The 2,324-nt window shown below is 34.9% G+C and overlaps 1 protein-coding gene across 1 annotated transcript in view; it reads left to right on the top strand.

Moving 5' to 3' along the window:
* Positions 1-571: 571 nt before the first annotated feature.
* LOC107755417 (coiled-coil domain-containing protein 186-like) overlaps positions 572-2,324 on the top strand; it is a 23,212-nt gene continuing 21,459 nt past the window's right edge. Inside the window, exon 1 of the mRNA XM_016572197.1 lies at positions 572-685. The gene's annotated coding sequence lies outside the window, so the exon portion shown is untranslated. The remainder of the gene's footprint in view (positions 686-2,324) is intronic.

Genomic DNA, 2,324 nt, shown 5'->3' with positions numbered 1-2,324 from the left:
TAGCCTAGTAAATGTAGTAAATGTGTCTACAGTATATATATATATATATATCGACAAAACAGAAATACACAAGCATACATAACGTCCGGGTTGTTGATGTAATGACCGTTTTGTTTGTTAGATAATGCCAGAACAAATAAATATTTAAAATATTTACATTTTCGCCAGTACATTTAGCTCCAATATGAGTATTTTAACGTTTCCTCGGGTCAAATAAATCTTAATTACCAACAAGTGTTTTTAGAGAAAATCGTGCATGAGCCCTACTTGAATGGCTTGGGCCGATTTGGCTCCCCAAAAACATGAGTCTGGACTTTGTGGTAAATGTGATCTTCCTGAAACAGTTGAACATATTTTAATAAAATGTAAAGGATATGACAACGAAAGAGTACAACTTACAGAAGCACTTCATATAGAAATAAATCAGATCTCACTTCAGAAATTGTTAAATAAAGATGTGACTATAATAAGAAGAAGATTTGGCTCCCCTGTCGGCGGTATTTGATCCTGCGTGATGCGTAAGAGGCTGCTGCCCGTCTCGGAGTCAGAATTCTTCGCTATCAATGCGTACAGGGGCCATATTGTTGATGTGTCACCTCGGGAGGAGATCACTCACACGGACTTGACACTCATTATTTATCACGGCAGCTGGTATATGCCATTTTAAATGGATTTAACATAACCGGTAAGTCACATATTTAAAATAAAATGCCCAGATCTCAAATACAATAGCGAATGTTTATTTAATAAGCCTGAAAGCTAAGTCAATGGGTGAACTCAATGGCAGCTGGCTGATATAAGTTATTGTTATTGTCAGTGTTCTATACCTTTAATAATCTATAGGATTAGTATAAACACTCTGATAACAAGCTAAATGCCTGGTTATAATCGGTTATGGCTGTTAAAACTCATCTGATCAGCTTGTGAATGTTAGGACTAGATCTCCACCACACAGCTGATTTTGTGTGTATTTTTGTATTTGTAGGCATTTCAGTAATTGACCATTCTGTAATTTGTTACGTTAATACCGTGTCTGTTTTAATTCGAGTGAACAAAGCAGATACTTTCTCATAAACACGTAAAATATGATATACTTGGACAGGTTAGCCAACATGCTAAAGCTAACTGCACCTGTGTGGGGGATAGCAGTATCTGTCACCGGACTTATCGCCTCGAAATGAATAATACAATGATCATTGCAGCTCTTATTTGCAATTATTCCTCTTTTATTGCTAATTATAGATCAAATAACGAGTTTGTTGCGAGAAAAGGTGGCAGCGCTGGTTTTTGTGGACTGGGCACTGCATCCTCCCTCTGCAGAAGAAATACACTTACAAATATGTATGAGACTGAAGATAACAAAACAAAGACAGATCAAATACAGATAATAAAGGGGGAAAAAGGAAGTTAACCTGGCCAGGAAATTGCTTCACTCATGAAAACTCATGTGAGTCAAAAGCTGTTTTCAAAAAAGTCTGCCTAAAAGTGTGATAAGGTTTGTCATCCATTAACAGCGTGTCAGAGTGTCAGTCAGTGAGAAATATTAAACTTTTCAGTTTGGTGCTAGTTGACAGTGGAGAATGTTTGCTTGGAGAGAGGCATGAGAAGCTGGTGACCTTTAAAGTTTTAGTTATTGGCAGCTGCACATCTTGTCCTACTACAGACAAGTCTTGTTTCTCAATCAGTATGTGTGTACTTTGCAAGAATACATTTTATTAAGGATATTAAAATAATTATTACTTCATGATGAGAAACTGTAACTTGCTGTAGTGTAGTGTAAACCTACTGTATGTCTGTATGTAGTCATTTATGCTGATACTGAGGTCAAGGTGTTTTATATAGATAGGCCTAACATATTTAACATTTATTGGTGTCAAAATCAAAAATAGATGTACACAAAATTGCTGATATGCAAACTTACTGTACTGTGCTGTACTGTTAGTACTATACTGGAAAAAAGCTGTTTTACATATTTCATATTGTTTTCTGTTCACTGAAAACAGAAATTGTATATTTTCTGCTGACAAAGCTGTTGGTAAAGTTTGTGTAGTAGATTTTGTAAAATATTACACTGGTTATGGTAACCAGTATTTTCCGTCATTAACCAAATTTGAAAAACATTGACAGATAATTAAAAATGTTTTTTTTTCTACTATTTTGACAGGTAAAATGGGATATACTGTGTTTTCCACCTGTAAAATTCCAATTCCATTCCCACACTTAAAGAGGCTTAAAGGGATCAGCAGTAAAAATGAGAGAAAATGACATTTTTATTTCCTCTACAAAAATCTTCTCTTTTTTTTTTTTTTTTTTAAAGAGAAACG

Source organism: Sinocyclocheilus rhinocerous, unplaced genomic scaffold, assembly GCF_001515625.1.
Source record: "Sinocyclocheilus rhinocerous isolate Xijiao unplaced genomic scaffold, SAMN03320098_v1.1 scaffold140, whole genome shotgun sequence".
In the NCBI taxonomy this organism is placed as follows: Eukaryota; Metazoa; Chordata; class Actinopteri; order Cypriniformes; family Cyprinidae; genus Sinocyclocheilus; species Sinocyclocheilus rhinocerous.
This window is presented reverse-complemented; position numbering and strand designations above follow the sequence as displayed.